Source organism: Lissotriton vulgaris, chromosome 10 (assembly GCF_964263255.1).
Source record: "Lissotriton vulgaris chromosome 10, aLisVul1.2, whole genome shotgun sequence".
Classification (NCBI taxonomy): domain Eukaryota; kingdom Metazoa; phylum Chordata; class Amphibia; order Caudata; family Salamandridae; genus Lissotriton; species Lissotriton vulgaris.
The window spans coordinates 857574469-857592396 of NC_141698.1; the positions used below are offsets into that span (position 1 = coordinate 857574469).

General features: G+C 42.4%; 1 protein-coding gene across 2 annotated transcripts in view; it reads right to left on the minus strand.

The window, feature by feature from the left end:
- LOC147688905 (peroxisomal carnitine O-octanoyltransferase-like) overlaps positions 1-17928 on the minus strand; it is a 553955-nt gene that overhangs the window by 268845 nt on the left and 267182 nt on the right. The gene's annotated exons all lie outside the window — the stretch shown is intronic.

The following is a 17928-nucleotide window of genomic DNA, read 5'->3' on the forward strand; positions in this document are numbered from 1 at the left end:
CACAAGTGCAATGGCGGTGACATATGTCCTCCTCAGAGATAAGTGTATGGAATAGTACAAGCTTCGAAAGGGAAGACTAGGGCTACAGGGCAGACTAGTAGGCAAGAAATTAACTGGGTACGTAACTGTCAAAGTGCTAAATGGTATGATAGGACTTGAGTGTTGGAGGATCCATGGGAGACAGTGGGGTATTAGCAAGCACATAACGTGATTTGCGGGTGAAGGGGGAAATTTTAGCAGAGGACAGAGGAACAGACACCAACTCTGAGCACGTGATAGAAAAATAATGTGAGAGGACCAGATTGGGGGAAAGGCAGACAAAGGGCAGGGTCATAGTGTTAGTCAAGGAAAGGATACTGCAGAAGGTAAGTCCTTAGGTAAAGGAAGACCAAGAAAGGATCAGTTGACGTAAAATCTGTAAAGCCCGACTGCATCTTCAGTAGGCAGAGACTCAATTTTCTTGATTTTTGCAGAATTATTAACATGTTTGCCTTGTACGTAGATGTCATCTATCCTTATATTTCCGAGAACCGGTGAAAGTGTCAAGTGCCTCAGACAAGACATCCATAATGACAACAGATGCGACATCAGTCTGGGTCAAGTGCCTTATTATTTCTATTTCAAGGTCCAACAAGAACAATAAAATAAACAGTGTAGTCTGAAATGACATGCTTTTACCTTTTTTGTTAATGAGAATTCGTCTAAGACTCACATCTTGATGCACATAGGTTATGGCAGGCATTGCTGAGGTTATTTCAGAAATTCCCATCTCAGATAAGATATGGTACAAAAGGGCTGACACTTGACCACTTAGGAAGAGAGGACCTTCACCCCTGAATATTGCACAAGATACTGCCAGAGAAGATCGTGGCTGCCAGATTGCAGAGATGCTGCTGCATTGCGCTTTAATGAAAGTTGATACCCGGCCAAGTCCAGGAAGAGAGAAGCTGATGCAACACATGTTTCTCTTTCACAGGGAAAACTGCCGCCCAGACATCTAATAACTACAGCATTGTGCTTCAAACAGGTATGCAATGTAATGATTCCCCAAAGAAACTCTAGATGCAAGCTATGCTACTCCATGCTGTCCTAGTGTATTACATAGAAGTAGATTTTAGGGTGCCATGTTGCAAGATACCATTTTATCTATGGTAAAAAATTACATTTTATTCTTGTTGTTCACAACATTAATTTGTGCAGTTTAAATAATAATCTGTGTGGTTATTTTAGATGTACTAAACAACAGGGTGAGACTGTTGAAATAAACACTTTTCAGTTAAAGTATCATTTTCTTAGTGAAGATTGTGTGTGCAATATTGTAAGAATCTAAACTGGCTTTTCAAGTTACCACTGTGTCCCTGGATCCCTTTTTATGACTATTGGTATTCCAAAATCATTTAAGCTACTTCAAGTATGTATTGGGTGGGGGTCTAACAATCTGTCTTTCACATTAAACTAAGTTCACTTATGTCACCTGTGCGTGTGAAGATAATCCTTATAGAGCCAAGCTAGAGGCTTAGTTTGTGAAACACAGGAAAGGAGAACACGGACACAAGGGGAGGGAAACTGTGGGCACCGCAGGAGTTTATATTAAGAGGTGCAGTGTGCAATTTTTGAGGGGTCACAATCGTAGTCAAGAGCAGACTCTAAAGAACATGGGCAGCTAATGAGACCAGTGAGAGAAGACCATGATAGCAGGAGTGGAAGACAATGAGAGTTAGAAAAGTAACTGTTCACTGTTACTATGGGAGACTTAGTGTCCTGCTGCCAGGTACTCTCTTAATGTAAAATTTGAAGGGGTATTCTCTGTGTGGAAAATAATATCAGTCAGTGAAGCAGCAGGAACCTGAGGCTGATGGAGTAACCACATTAATTTAATTCCCTAACAACAGCAAGCTCACAACCATCTGACCAGAAAACTCTGCCACATCTGTACGAGCCCAGAACAAATTTAAGGGCTTGGAAATGACCCTAGGCTGGAGGTGGGTGAAGGGGAACTAATGAGCTCTGCTACAAGACATTTTTGTCCTATTCTCTTGTACAAGTTCACAGTTTAGCCAGTAGAGTGAGCACTGTAATTGAGTGCCTGGAGCTGGGAAATTGCTTAATGCTGAAGCAAGTGAAAATGCCACTTACTGGTATGCCCGTGTAGCACTCCTGCTGTTAGTTAGTTGGATGGTTAATTAGTTGACTTTATCATAACATTGGACTTTCACTGGATCTTCATTTTGACATCAAACACCTTTCTCATCATCAGATTCATTTCCTTCAATTACCCATATGTCCTCAGAAAAATACTACAATAATTATGTATATAAAATAAAAGACTCAAAGGCACTAAAATACAGATATTTTGTTGGCCTTTATAGTTCCAAAAACATGAAGCACTGCCATATATATGGTAACGGAGATGGGAAGGAAAAGGGAGTGGCGAGACAGGGCAGATTTCAAAGTGGGCTGCACCAAATCAGTATACTGATAATATAACCATTCACAGCAGTATTTGGCTCACAAGTAGCATTAGAGTGAAAATCCTAATAATAAACATAGCTAAGCTGTGGAGACTATAAAAGAGAAACTGGAGAAGGTATTTTATTATTGGCAACAGTACAAAGGGTAACCTAGAAGGTATTTGAATGTTGAGCATTCTATTTTTATCTCCTCACAGTGCCTAAGACACTGCCAAAGTGTTCTCTGTATATGATTATAATGCAGTCACTTGAAAGGCCACATTCTGGTGTGTGAATGTTTTTCAGCTTTTTCAGGTCACCCCTTCTTACAAAAAGGCTGCTGCTCTCCATCTCCAAGCGGCATCCAAGGTCTAATGCCTTGTTAGTCTGTTGACACTGAGAACAATGCTTCACATGTATGTTACTATTTGTTTCCTGACCTGCCAGTTGGTCCCTTAATTGCCCTATACATTTTAGGATATTTCCTTTGGTGATTAGGCTTTGAAGAAAGAAGGAAGAAGCTATGCAGCTCTTTTAGTTATGTCTTAGCACTAGCGCCTAGTATTTTGATGGACTAATTCATCCTTATGCTTACCTTGTCAATGGAATTCCCAGATTTAATGCTGAGATTGATGTGGTCCACCCCAATGCATCGAGGTGTTTCAAAATGTTTTATGTTATGACAAACCTGGAGGCTAGCATTAGGTATAACTAATTTTTTACAACTCCTTCACAGCATTTTAAAGATAACTCCTATTAACAGGGCTACATAGGAATCAAAATTTTCATTTGCATTCTTAACTCCTCTAAACATTATATTTCTTGTGAAGTTTCTCATGTACAGTAAAGTATGTCTATTCTTTTGGTCTTGAGTTTTGCTGTCCATTTTGGGTACTGGAGAATGAACATTTATAGTAGGTTTGATGGATCTGTAAAATTGGATTTTTTGTTTTCAATTTATGGAAATAAGGGTCCGATTTAATTTTTGGCAGATGGAGGACGTCCACCAGGCTGAGGATACTGCACCCACAAAATGTATAAAAGACCGTCAAGAATTGACAGTTCCAGTCAATGCTTTTTAAAGTTTTTTCTTTCTCCCCAAAATGGAATTCCTTTTTGAAAAAAAGAAAATGCTCCCTTCACCATGGGAGTGGAGCATTGAACAGTTTTCACTGCCCCTTAACACTAGGGTTTTCCTGGTGGTGACGGGCTGTGAAAACTGACCTGTATGTCCACCCATCCAAATTAAGTGGGCGGACATAAAGGTCAGCCTACGTCAGGCTGTCGGAGGGGTGTAACCATGGCATAGATGAAGCATCCTCCACCGTGGTTACACCAAATGTCCCACCCTCTTCTAAATCTGACAAGAGGACCATTATCTTGGTGGTAATAATACTCCATAGCCACTGAAACGGTTTATCCTTATCGCTGTGATGTAACTCAGACTTACAAAATCACAGGGACTTGCCCAAATCAACCTCCACAACTTTGGCTAAGAACATAACCTTTTATAAACTGGTAGCGTGGAGGAACGAATATCTCAATATTACCTAAGGGTACAATTAATTACCCTTATACTAGGCCCATCGTGCCCTCTCAATTTCAATGCTTCAATAACCACATACCACTCAGATTTCCTTATTGGAATAGTTCTTCATTGTATTAATTCATTACATTAAGACAAATATTTATACTCATACACATACATGAATCCTTTTAGGCAAACATGGGATATCTCAACTGTACATGGAACGAATCATCATGTATATGTTGTCGCCTGAACCCCACCTACTTCATGTCAGTGATCGCACCCTCATTAATAGCAATGTACTGTGATGTAATCTTATATACACAGAGGGTATTCACTATACCTCCTAAACAATTTATATATGTGTATCTCCACAACAATTCAAAAAATGATTCAGTCGATTCCTCCCCTCATAAACTGTTGACGTGTTTCAGCCCCTATTCCTTCCGGGCCTCATCAGGACAAGGGAAAAGGGAACAACTTCGCCTCTCACAGGCGTAACGTCTCTTGGAAGTGGCTCCCTGGCTATACGTATTCCTCACACTTCAAATCAGAGTCCCGCCGACTGCATTCTTAATAGGCCATGGCTCATCCGACCTATTACATTTTACAGGAAGCCATGCCCTGTTATTCATAATCAGTAACTCCTGCGGACGGCAGATAAAATCCTCGGCGCCTTCCGAAAAAGATCACACTCAGTTTCGTTCACAGTCGTCTGGCCACTCGTATCAACTCTGTGTTCAGGAGCCACAAACGGAAGACACCGGAGTTACTGATTATATCTGATGAACGGGGCATGGCTTCCTGTAAAATGTAAAAGGTCGTATGAGCCATAGCCTATTAAGAATGCAGCCGGCAGGACTCTGATTTAAAGTGTGAGGACTACGCATAGCCAAGGAACCACTTCCAAGAGACATTACGCCTGTGAGAGGTGAAGTTGTTCCCTTTTCCCTTTCCCTTTTCCCTTGTCCTGATGAGGCCCAGAAGGAATCAGGGCTGAAACGCGTCAACAGTTAATGAGTGGAGGAATCAACTGAATTCAAGGATAAATTTTTGTATTGTTGTGGAGATACACATGTATAAATTGTTTTAGGAGGTATAGTGAATACCCTCTGTGTATATAAGATTACCTCACAGTGCATTGCCATTAATGAGGATGCAAGCACTGACATGAAGTAGTTGTGGTTCAGGCGACAACAATATATACATGATGATTCGTTCCATGTACAGTTGAGATGTCCCTTGTTTGCCTGAAAGGATTCGGTATGTATGAGTATAAATATTTGTCTTAATGTGATGAATTAATACAATGAAGAACTATTCCATTAAGGAAATCTAAGTGGTATGAGGTTGTTGATGCATTGAAATTGAGAGGCGCGATGGGCCTAGTATAAGGGTAATTAATTGTACCCTTAAGTAATATTGAGATATTCATTCCTCCACGCTACCAGTTTATAAAAGGTGATGTAAAGTGTTGGCACTTCAATAAGGACGGTGTAAAGTGGCCTTACAAATACTTATTGTGGAAAGCCAGAGGTAAAAACTATGATCTGCTAATTTTTCAATGTGTGCCTTTTTGTGGCAAGTCTACATATGAAACAAATATTTAAGGAGAGAGCTTTAGTGATGACACGTGCTCACACGGTTGCATAGTGTAGTCTCTTGAGGATAAGCTGCACGGGGGCTGCAATTCCTGCTTAGTAGGTAGGCAAGTGATTAGGAACGAGACCCAAGTGGAAGGTCATGAGGTTCCAAACACTGTGTCTGTTTGCGAGTTAAAATGTGTCATTAAAAGGTACACAAATCTATCTGGTTTGCTGACTGCACACGATTTGGAGAGCCATGACAGTCTGGACAAAAAATTGAATGTTAATTGTTTGGATGCAGATGGTCAGTGGCCATATGCCCCGCTGAGAGAAAACAGCTGCCTCTTCTGATGGGAGGGGCACATCTCTTGATGGTATTGAAAACGCTTTAGGCCTGATTAAGTTGTGTGTAAGTCAATTAAGTTTTTTTTACTTCATGTTATAAGAAAGAAAAAAACGGGTACATGCATGTACATTCACAGCTATGGTTACAAAGCTCATTTCATTAACATTTGTCTCATCTTGCCATTCATCTGCACAGCACAGAGCCCCTCAGACTCACAGCTCTTAGTCAGGATAACACAACAGAGAGACATTGTAAAAATCATACTTTCAGATGCCTATCACTGGGTCCATGTAGTAAAAAGTGTTATATATATTTCCTCAAGTCAGTCATGTCTGAAGTGAGCTCAGTGAGAAAACAGAGTCAGGCCTCTTGGAAGAGGAAATAGCAAAGAGATTAGTTCAGAAGAAGGCAAACATTGAAGGAGGCAATGCAGTCAGTTTTAGTGAAAAGAAGAAATATAATTTCAAATGAGGTGTTTTGGCCAGTTTCAGTGGATAAAGAAGGAGTTACAGTGAAAGGTTTACATGCTAAAGGAAAACATCTGATGAAAGGTAAATAAGAGGTGGTTTGTTATATGATAATAGAGGAGGATGGTCCAAGCACCACAAAAAAGTAAAAGTTGTCCAAAGCAGCACGACTGGAGATGGGGTCCAAAAAGTCGAAAAATAATTAGTAAATTTATGATGGGCAATTTAAGAGAACATTTTGATATGGAGGAAAATGCCTGTTAAGTGTGCTCTTCAGGACCTACAGCGAAAAAAAGGATACATTTAGTCCTAACGCTATCAGACCCATCCGCCCAAAGCATTAAACAGGGCCCTTTGGACCATGCTGCATCATTTTTTAAAGAATGGATTAGACATACACAAAGGACATGAGCGGAGCAATGAGAGCACAAAGCTCATGACCCATATTGAAGAAAAACTGCATGCCACTCCTAAGCTGGCTTGCGAATGGATGCATTTCGTGTTCAGGTTGGACCTTACAGGACAGGATTACAAAGGTGCTTGAAACAATGGCAGGACAAATTCTTGGATTTGGTGAGGATTCTAGACAGGGCAAAAGAAGCACAGATAAAGTAAGCATCTGTGGATGTCAGTCTTTTAATATGTTGGAGCCACAAGGGCTTTTGTTTCTTGTGTGACACCAGCGCAGCCTTGATGTCGAGAGCTGGAAGCTAGGTTAATGAAGATAGACCCAAAGCTGAGTGGAATCGATTATAAGGAGACCAGTGTGGGAGCTAAGGGGCTTTTATTTGGTGAAAGTTTGGTCAAAAGCTTTGGTTAATATGAAAAACTTCACTGCTTTAAATAAAGGCCTGAGCTAAGTGTAAAGGGTTTTCGGAAAAGGAAGTGTTTTAAGTAGGGTTGTAAGAAAATTTAGTCAACCTGGCTGGATATTCCAAAAGTTTCATGCACTGCATAGAGACTCAGTCAAAGGCTTCTTAGGCACGACAGGGTTTTCCATCAGAAAAGAAGGAGTACCAGAAAGGTAGGCGCTAGAGGACGTGTGAGTATTACTCGTTCTTCTCTCATAAAGGGAGGAGGCAGAATAAAGGAGTTCATCAAGAATTGGAGGTCCCTGACAAATAATTCATGTGTATTGCAGTCTGTATTAAGGTACAAGGTCGGGTTAGCAGATTTTCCAGTGCAAGAATGCAAGCCTGTTGAGTTGGTTTTCAGGGAAGAAATGAGGTTGGTGGAATAATACAATGAGCTACTGTAGAGGTGGAAGTCTGTGAGCATGATTTTTCTGGTGGAGAAAAGAGAAAAAGTAAGGAGGCCAATATCAAAGATGAGAAATCTGAACACATAGCTTTGTATCATCATTTCAAGATGGAGGGGATCCATCCATTGAGGGATATTTTACAAGAGCAGGATTGGTTGGTCAAGACTGACTAGATGGATGTGTACTTCACAGCGCCAAAAGAGAGTCAGTCTTATATCCAGTTCAGATGGAGAAGCCAGTTCTATCACTTTATAAGCATAAATAATGTGGTAACAATGCAAAACCCACTGACTCACCCATCACTCATTGACTTTATGCCTTTACTTGACCCTGTACAGTACTCCGCTGCGTTTTGCCTAGTTTTGCACTACACAAATACCACACATGGACATAAACACATAAGCATGCCCTTCAGCCTATCTTCAACACCAAAGTGTTTTACCAAGTTAATTATGACAGTGAAAGCGTATTTCAGAGAGATGAGTGAGGGTAACTACTTACTTTAAAATATTTTGGTCTTGTCACATAGTTTAGAATAGCTGAGGGAACATGTTTAGATGGTGAGAGAATGTAGGTATATTGATAAATGCAGAAATGTTAGTGTTGAAACCCCAAAGTGAGGTTTTTAGGTACAAGACAGATCCAAAGCAAGGGGAACTCAGGCTACAAACAAAGAAGTAAAGAAGACAAAACAGAGGTGCATCTATTAATTTGGAAGGATGTAGTGGATCTGAGGTGTTTGGAATGGTCAGAGGTTTCTTTTTTTCATTTCAAGCAACATTTCTAGGACTGCTACATTACAAGCATTACGTAGAAACAAGGTGACAGGTTTCCAAAATGGCCTGTCATACAGTGACGAGATGACACCGTTGAGCTGAATAAATCGATTGCAAATTTGAAGTCATAGAATGAAATAGTGATTTTGGGCTAAAGCCACAATTTTGTCCTGGAGACAGATTCAAGCTGTGTAGTTTGGGGTGCTCGCTCATGTGAGCAGGAGATAGGTGGATGATGAGCAGTAGGGGAGAGGGTTCAGCACATAAAGGGCCACATGTATCAAGCTAAATTGCTATCGCAAATACTGAAATTTGTGGCATTTCAGCATTTGCTAATGCAATTTAGCAGTGTGCAATGTATCACCCAAAAAAAGAATAAAGAATAAAGAAAAGCAACATTTGCGATTCCCTATTTTGCGAATGCATTTAAGAAATCGCATATTGCGATTTCTTAAATGCAAGGTAAGAAGTACAAAAAAGTGCGATTTGGCCTTAAGGAATCGCAAATTACCGCCAACTTCAAGTTGGGGGTAATTTGCGGTTTCCTTTAAAAAGCTATTTTTTGATTTTTTAAAAGTACAATATGTCACACGTACATGCCCTTAGGACATGTATGTGCGCAAAATGTGCAAACATGCATATTTTAGGGGTTCCTCAGGGTGTCTTCTTGGCACACTTGCAACCTTGAAATTGCATTCTCAATAAGCGATTCTCTAATTGCTAATCGCAAATTGAGAATGTCTTACCATTCATTCCTATGGGCCTCCTAGTCCATAGGAATGAATGAGACAGCATTCCTTATTTGTGAATCTCAATTTGCAATTCGCAAATAAGGAATATGTAGGATTCGCAAACTTTTTAGCAAATCCTACATACATTTGCTTTTGTGATCCTCTAATTGCGATTCGCATAAAATCGCAATTAGAGATTCGCAAAACTTGTTTTTGATACATATGGCACAAAGTGTTTAAAGATCAAAGCAGGTTTATTTGTTTTAAAAAGAATTCAAGCTTTCAGGGTAATCCCACAGGAAAAATAACAACTCAAAATCCCATAAAAGTGGAGGAAAACAGAGACATCAGGAAGCTCACAATAAAGAAAGCCCCAGACCTCAGAGATGCAACCTAAGTAGGTCAAAACCGGTCTGGGGTTGTTTGCAACCCCTTTTAGAGGGGTCTTGTCTTGCAGGTCAGGTCGGACTGTTGTCATGAGGAGCAGGGTTGGTACTGCTTTGCATAAGGCGGGCCTTTTTCTAAAGTGGCATGGTGGATAAAAAACAATGGACTGGAATGCGGCCCAATATTGCCTTGTTGCTGAGATTAATTCAGACACTTATTCTATCACCTTGTTGCTGCAGATTGCCTTGGGGGATACTTCTATAAAAGATGTTCATCCCACCTACCACCCCATTTAGCATAAATCTGTCATTTATTGTCATATACAGGACCAACAATTCCCTTAATGGCAGAACCCAACATCTCATTAATACTCACCTAAAAGGGTAAACCTGTGGAATGCTGTGCTTCCTTTACACCCACAATTTTACTCAACTTAGACCTCAAAATATTTACAAAACTAATAGCCAATAGCTTTTAGAACCTGGTGCCTAGTTGGATAGATCAGATCAAAGGGGTTTTATAAAATCACTTTTGTTAACATACGAGGAGTACTCTGCCAGACAGAAAAGAAATCAACCAACAAAAAAAATCCCTATGGTCATGCTTGCTTTTGACAGTGTTGGCTGGTCTTTCTTAAAACGTGTCCTGGCGAATATTGGTGTGGGTCCCTCAGTCAAAAATATATCTGGGCTAGCTGTGCTAACCCTGCTTCATTAGCAATTATTAAGGGGAACAGAACACTTTGCTTTCAGCTACTGTGGGGCAAACAATAGAGATGCCCTCATTCCATCTTTATTTGCCCTGTCCATAGATCCACCAGCTCACAAGGTAAGACAGACGGTCAAAGTACAGATCTCAATAGATGACAGCCCCTATTTATAGCCTGGCTGAGTCAAGTAGCAGCACTGAAAATGAACATTCTCCCCAGAAAGGTATACGTCTACCAAGCTTTACACATACCCATTCCTACGCAAGACTTACAAGAAATACAGAAAAGAGGCGATTATTATTTGCAGGCTGGGGAATAAAAAATCTAGATTAGCATGCAAAATTCAGATTCATGCCAAAAGGGAGGGCGGACTGGGCCTATAAATTTTGGGAATTGGAACAGATCAGTGCAGTAAAGGATAGCCCTATAATGATCCCTACGAGAATCAGAAAATCACTGGCTGACTCCGGACAGTGCTGATGCTCTCTTTGGGACCTCATGCTCCCTTAGTGGAATAGACCAAACACAGACTAGACTTCAGGGATATGAAAAACACTTGTTAAGGTATGGGATGACATCACATGAAATCCTGAAATTACATAATTCCGGTCATCTTTCACATCAACGTGAAACACCCAGGAGTATAAACCAGCTAGAGAAAAGGAACATTTTCAACAGGGGAGAAAAGGGTATTGCAGAATGATAGAGAAAATGTGGTATCTTGCTCTCTTCTATGACTAGCCCTTCCTCTGTGTTCTGTACTCTCTTGCTAAGCCAGTGGAAGTGATGTCACAGAATGTTCCCTGTGTGTATGCTTGAGTGCAATTGTCAGTCGCTGTATGTGGGCTGAGCAGCAGGGATGCTGCTCCCGGTGGGGATGATTCTCCTAATACTACTTTCAGTACTACTATAACCATCTTATCCTCTAATGTTCCTGTCCTGCTTGAACTAAAGAATACATCTTTAATTTGGATACAACTACACCTCAGTCTACCTCCTTTCTTGGATTCCACACTGGTGATGAGCAGAAAAGAACTCACTTGGAACAAAAGGACAACCTGAATTTAAAGGAGGAGTCATCATTACTACAAAGAGAAGAAGAGACAGTAAGTGTACTTTTAAAAGAGCCTATTTGAAGCCTGCTAAATGGAAATGTCCCTGGGAGCCCCACTGGTGTCTGTTTCCATCAGACAGCCTCAGCCCAGGGTATGGTGCCAGGCCCTGCTGATGTAATGTTACTCTGGAGCCATCAAGCTTGATGCTAGAAGAGTGTTTTGTACCTGGCTTTTGGTTTTTACTTGGATTACAACCACACGGGAACACTGTAAATCCTAAGGGAATATAAACAAGCATTGTGAGCCATGATTACATTGGAGCTTACTGGAACGGGCACTGGTAGTCTTGATAATTAATGGAGCCTAGAAATTGAAACTGCAGCTTCTATTTTTTTCATTACTAGCAAGTCTACAGTGCAGCTATATAATCTGAACCCTTGTTTTCCATTTTATATCAATACCTGCAGTATCAGTGGTGAGTTCACATGAGTGCTTTTAATACAGAAATTGACTTTAAACTCATGTGGCATGAGTGTGCATTTGAAAAGAGCTGAGGACAATTTGACCTGCTTCCAAGCTGCTGACCTAAAAGAAACTGGTGCATATGTGTATTTATTTTTATTTGGGCCGTGAGTACTTTTCTCATCATTGAGGAGCGCTTGGGAGAGCAGGAGAGCGAGCACTTGAAATTGTCATGTTCTGCTGCAGTGCATGTTTTTAACCCCTTCCATGCGCAGGACGTCCGGGAGCCGTACTGTGCCATGGTGCTCGTGTGCGCAGGATGGATCCCGGCCGTCCTCGCACGTGGCAGGGGAAATCCCTCTGGTGCTGGCACCAGAGGGATTTCCTTTTCCCCCCGACAGCCTCTGGTGCTGGCGGAGGGCTTCCCCAGCTCCCGAGGCTGTCTGTGTTGTTTCTGTGCAATGAAGATAAGAGCGCATGTCCTGCTGTCTTCATTGCACAGAAACCGAAACTAAAATGAGCCTTGAGGGTCATTTCAGTTTCACTTTCTACCTGCTCAGGGAGCTATCTCAGCCCCGAGCACGTAGAAAGATGGGAGAGGTATAATTTTTAATGGAACCCCTCCCTAGTGGTTCCCTGCTTAGGGATCCCCAAACAGGTATCTACACACTAGGCACCAGGTACGGGGGGAGCGGCCCCTTGGGCAAGGGCCTTTGCTCCCCACCATAAAGTTTAGGCTAAATTCAGTCTTTCTGCCCCCCCTGGGTGGCAGATGGGGGCTCCAGCCCCCAATCTGGCCCCGGAGGTCAGAAAGCCCCTGGAACCAGGGATTTTTTAACAACAAAAATTAGGGGTGATAGCTGCCCAAGATGGGCATGCCAATTCCCCCACCCCTCCCCCCACAAAATTCCAGTCTTTCTGCCCACCCTGGGGATCAGATGGGGACAGCAGCCCCCAATCTGCCCAAACGGGGGGCAGAAAGCTACCTAGAAACTAGGGATTACATTTATTATGTAAATTATGGGTGGGGGCTGCCCAATATGGCACGTCAAAGCCTCCCCCTGCACAAAACCAGTCTTTTTGCCCCCCTGGGTGCAGATGGGGGCATTAGCCCCCAATCTACCCCCGGGGACAGAAAGACCACTAAGCTCCAGTTTTTTTTTCTACCATTAATTTAGGAGTGGGGGCTGCCCAAGATGTGCATGCCAATGCCCCCACCCCTCCCTCCACACAATTCCAGTCTTTCTGCCCCCCCAGGGGGCAGAAAGCGCCCTAGACACCAGGAATTATTTTTTTTATAGGCCCTGGGTCGGGGCTGCCCAGAATGGGCATGCAGATGTCTCCACCCTACCCCCCTATGATAACAAAAGACTTGCTGCCCCTCCAGGAGGAAGATGGGGGAAATAGCCCCTGATCTTCCCCCGGGGGGTGGGGGGGGGGGGCAGAAAGCACACTAAGCGCCAGGGATTTTTTTAATATAGGTAGGGGTGGGGCTGCTCAGAATGGGCGTGTCAAGGTACCCCCCCCAAAAAATGAAATCGTCTTTCTGCCCCTCGGGTGGCAGATGGGGCAATAGCCTTTTATCTGCCCCCCGCCCTGGGTGTGACAGATAGCCCACTAGCCACCAGGGATTTTTTTTTCAAATGTTCGGTGCGAATGCCCCCACCCTCCCCAAAAAGATTACACAGCCTTTCTGCCCACCTCAGGAGGCAGATGGGGGCAGTAGCCCCTAATCTGTCCCCCCGGGGGCAGAAATTTCATTAGGCACCAGCGATTATGCTGGCTTTTCTATTAGTAGGGGTGGGGGCTTCCCATCCCCCCAAAAGAATAGCCACAGTCTTTCTGCCACCCTTGTGGGCATATCGGGGCAATAGCCCCCGATTTACCCCCCCCTACCCATGGTGGCAGAAAGCCCACTACGCACTGACTTTTTTTCAGGATGTGCCTACCTGTGGATTTTGGGTCGTAGCGCAGCTAGCACCTAGGGAAATATAGAAAACCTTGTACATTTTTTGAAATCCAAGATGGGGTGACTTGTCTGGCTCACACCAGGTTCTGTTACCCAGAATCCCTTGCAAACCTCAAACTTTGTCCCAAAAACACATTTACCTACATTTCTGTGGTGGAAAGTTCTAGAATCTGCGTGGATCCACAAAATTCCACCCACCCCGCTTTCCCCCAAGTCTTTCAAGAAAAATGGTACCTCACTTCTGTGGGTTGGCTTAGTGCCCATGACCGGAAACGGGCCAAAACGCAATGTGGACACACCACATTTTCACAGTGAAAACTGACCCTTTTTTTGCAAATTGCCTAGTTGTAGATTTTGAACCTTAGCTCTGCTGACACCTAGGGAAACCTAGCAAACCTATACCTTTTTGAAAACTAGACACCCAGGGAAGTTCAGGATGGGGTGACTTGTCTGCCTTTCACCAGGTTCTGTTAGCCAGAATACCTTGAAAACCTCAAATTTTGTTGCAAAAATCAATTTTTTCTCACATTTCTGTGTGAAAAAAGTTGTAGGATCACCGGGCTGGCACAAATTTCCTACCACCCAGCATTTCCCCAGGTCTCCCGACAAAAACTATACCTAACTGGCAAGCGTAGGTCAAGTACCTGCGACAGACAGGGGCCCAAAACATATTGAGTAGACATCAAAATTGCCTATCACAAAACAACCTGGTTTTGCAAGGGGGGTCTCCTGGGTTTTTGGCCCCGGGCTTGGTGGCTATCTTGTGAAACTACCAACCCATACATTTTTGATAAATAGACACCCGGGGGAGTCCAGCGAGGTATGGCTTGCGTGGATCCCCAACATTTTCCTACCCATAATCCCCTGCAAACCTCAAATTTAGCTGAAGAAAATCCATTGCAGGGGATTCTTGGTAGGCAGATGTTGGGGGACCCACGCAAGCCATACCTCGCTGGACTCCCCAGGGTGTCTAGTTTTCAGAAATGAATCACTATATACCTGGTATATAATGAAAAACCATTGCAAGACGCATATCAGTTATTGGCTCTAGGTTCATCGGGTTCTTAGTGAACCTACAAGTCCTATACATCCCCACAACCAGAAAGGTCCAGCAGATGTAACAGTATATTGCTTTCAAACAGCTGTCACAATTAGAAGAAGTTAAAGGTGAAAACGTTGGCACAAATGGCTGTTTTTTTCAACTAAATTTTAAAGGTTTCTTATATTTAACTGTCACTTTCTATAACGAATCCTAGCAGGATCGACACAAATGACGAGAACGAGACAAGGCGCTCGTCCTGAGACATAACAATTGATTTTCACAGTCGTTGTGATTACGGAGACTCACTTTTGGAGTACCATTTTTACCCTCGTGGAACCCCTGGCAGCTGGTATGAGTAAAGCAGGCTGCTTAAGGTTGACATAGAACAAGTGTCCAATAGTGGTGTGGCAGCAAATTGTGAGGCCCTGATAAATCTGCCAAAAACCTTACGGCAGAGAAACATGTCGGTAATAGGTAATGGTGTGCATGAATAGCTACCAGCCTTTTTAATTCAACAGTGCTCACCCATTTTCTATGAATAAATTTGCGGAGCGGTGTCCCTGCTGATTTTAAGCACTTTTGATTGTCACAAGCAGATTCTTTCTGCTCCCACTTTTTCATACACTTGTTTGTTGTTTTGGACACATTTTCTTTTGAACCGAATGACGACCAATGATGAGACAGGGGCCCTGTCTGGAGATTACATACCAGTTGCCCCGAAGGTGGTGTTTCCGTGAGGTGTCATTCGGTTCTTCACATATTTTTTCTGAGTAGAAACCTGCCTGTTTCTAACCTTATGTGGTGGATACCTGATATTGATTAAGGTTTTCAGACAGTTGTCTGCTTTTGTTCTATGTGACTGTCAAAGTACTGTCGGCCAATAGTTTTCCTTTTACTCTTAAAGACTTTGGACGTATTGCAGTAAAATATCCCCTTAACAAAATAAAATTGATGTAGGGGAGGATAACAGTTATCAGTACTATTCGACTGTTCTGTTATCAAATTAACTGACATAATTCACGTCCTTAAGACAGGGTTTCTGTTGTCGATTAGTTTTCGAGTGGAGGGCAACCCTGTCCGTTCTTTCCCTTTGAGCTCCTTCTTTTGATAGATCGACACAAATGACCCCTTGCTGGATTCAGAATTTTGTCTACTCTACTAAAACGTATAGCTTTCCAGGACCTATTATTGCTTTCATACCCATTTCTACCATTAACTGGAAGAAGGTTGAAAGAGCAAATAATAGCAAACATAGGCTATATCCCAGTAAAATACCAAAATTGTGTAAAAAATGTTGGTTTTCTAACTAAAGTCAGTCTGTCCCTAAAAGATGGGAACATGGTGATTTCAGACCCGCAAACCCTTTGTTGATACCATTTGCAGGGGAAAAACCAGACGCTTTCATTACAGCACTTTTTCCCCAAATTCAAAAAACCAAACCAAAACGTAGCTGTATTTTGGCTAATTTCTGGGTCCCCTTCAAGGGAATCCACAAACCATGGGTACTTTCAGAATCCCCATGATGTTGGAAGAAAAGGACGCAAATTTGGCGTGGATACCTTATGTGGTCAAAAAGTTACATTGGCCTAAGCATGAACTACGTCAAAGAGTTTTAAAAAAAGGCTTAGCACAGGGGGGAGGCCTAGCAGCGAAGGGGTTAAGTGCAAGCCTCACCTGATGTCTGCAGAGTGCATCTCTTTTAAAGTCTCTTGGGATTCCTTTCTCCAGCGGTGGCATGGTTCTCTCTCCAAGTCTGCTAAGCAAGTTCACCCTTTCTGACGCGTGGAGGATGATGTCATGGAAGTGCTTTCCCAACTACTTCTATCGCCTGAAGAGATTTACGCAACGTGGTGCTTCTTCAGTGCCTTCTTGGGTCTCATGACTTCCTAGTTTATACATGAGCACGCAGTTTCGGCAGCTTGTGAATGTTGAGTTACCTTAACAAGCAATGGTGTTGCCAATAGGTCTTGCAGTAGGAAAGTTGGAGCTATTGGTTTTGTAAATGACATTTTATATTTATGTTTTGTGATTTACAATGCCAATACTTTTAACTTTAGCATATGTGACACTTTTAGTATTTGTAATGTCACATGTATTGACTTGACTTAGATGTATTGATATTACAATTAACATTGGCTTTTAATTTTTTAAAAATAATTAATACTTAAATAAAAGTGATTGTAATTTTTAATGGCAATAGCTTAAACTTTTGTAAATAACTGTTGTGAAGATTATGTTCAGCGACTAAAATCCAAGAACAGAAGTGAAATATTAACATTTTTTTGTGACATTTGCAATAAAGCTTCAAACATTGAGAGAACATATTTGAACTAGTGATGCTGTGGTGGTGCTGAGTGATGCTGTGGTTGCGCTGAGTGATGCTGTGGTTGCGTTGAGTGATGCTGTCGTTGAGCTGAGTGGTGCTGAGTGGTGCTGTGGTCGTGCTGAGTGATGTTGTGTTGGTGCTGAGGGATGCTGTGGTGGTGCTGAGGGATGCTGTAGTGGTGCCGAGTGATGCTGTGGTGGTGCTGAGTGATGCTGTGGTGGTGTTGAGTGATGCTGTGGTGGTGTTGAGTGATGCTGTGGTGGTGCTGAGTGGTGCTGCGGTGGTGCTGAGTGGTGCTTTGTGCTAATAAATAAAATTAAACACATGCTGGACCTTATTCAGCACACTTTGGAGCGCGCTCTAAGAACTGAGATTTTCTTTGCAATATTTTTTTCAAGCCTCGTACAAGCCACCATACTTAGAGTGACTCCTTTAGTCTTGGGAACGAGACTGTTTGGTTATCCATATCAAATCCCTTGACTTTGATTTTATGACGCAATGCATTCTGGGAAGCCAAACACAATGAAACAGTATTCAGGGTGACGCCTGTGCCCAGCAATGCCTGAAAAAGGGATGTAGCGTAACATTTAGAGTTTCCGACTTTAAAACTGGGGGACAGGGTTCGAGTCTCAGAGCGTGCCCTATCCGTGCAAACAAAAAAAGAAATGTAGACATGCTGATCAGAAGAAAAAATAAACTGCGAAACTCCCCCTCAAAAATGCAGATTGATTTAGAGAGAGGATGTGATGTAATATCCAGAGCTGCAAAGTTTGGAAACTGGTTTTAGTCTTGGCTCTTCCGGTGCCTATTAAAAAAATACATTACAGAGACAT